Below are 859 nucleotides of genomic sequence, written 5' to 3' on the forward strand. Positions count from 1 at the left end.
CCGGCCTCCGCTGGGTGTGGAGCTGCGCTGGTCCGCGCGGTCTGCGAGTTCTCCTTAAGGCTTTCAGGGGAGGGCGGGGCGAGGGGCTTCTGGGGCGGGACCAGGGTCCCTTCTGCTTTCCTTTTGGTTCTCTCCAACCGCCGCAGAGACTCTGCGCCAGTGAGCAGAGGGCGGTTTCCCGGGCGGCTCCGCCAGCGTCCGCACCCCCAAGCTCGCGGGGCACAGCGCCTTCCCGACCCCGCGCACAAGCTGTGCCACGTGGCCTTGACCCCTGCGACTCCCCTGCAGCTCCCGCGGACGAACGCACGGATCGACTCGCACGCTGGAAGCCAATGAGTCGTCGGAGACTCACACTGCCGAAGAGCCTCGTGCGCCATGCCATCCCCGCCCGACTGGCCCCCGACGCCCTGCGCCCTACGACCCTCGCCCTTCCCGCACCCTGTGCTGCACGCTCTCCACCGCCTGACCCGCGCGCTGCTTTTCCCGGCCTACTGGGCCCTGGACCAGCTGCTGGGCTGCTGGGCGCCGGCCGAGAGCCGGAGCGAGCAGAGCTGGCTGAGAACCGCCGCAGGCGCCGGGGGCGCGCTGCTGCTGCTGCTCGCGGCCCTGCCCCTGACTCTCCCGGCGCTACTGCTCTGGCTGCTGCTGCAGGCCTGGCGCCGCCCCTTCTGCTACCAGCCTCCTCCGCAGTGCTGGGCGCCCCCTGCGCCCTGGTGCCCCCGCACTGAGCCCGCGCGCAGCTTCGGCTTCTTCAGCGCAAACCTGTGCCTGCTCCCCGACGGGCTGGCGCGCTTCAACAACTTGCCGCACACGCAGCGGCGGGCCGCGGCTGTGGGCGCCGTGCTGCTCGCCGGCCTGC

Source organism: Bison bison, unplaced genomic scaffold (genome assembly GCF_000754665.1).
Source record: "Bison bison bison isolate TAMUID 2011002044 unplaced genomic scaffold, Bison_UMD1.0 scf7180017847889, whole genome shotgun sequence".
NCBI classification, from domain to species: Eukaryota; Metazoa; Chordata; class Mammalia; order Artiodactyla; family Bovidae; genus Bison; species Bison bison.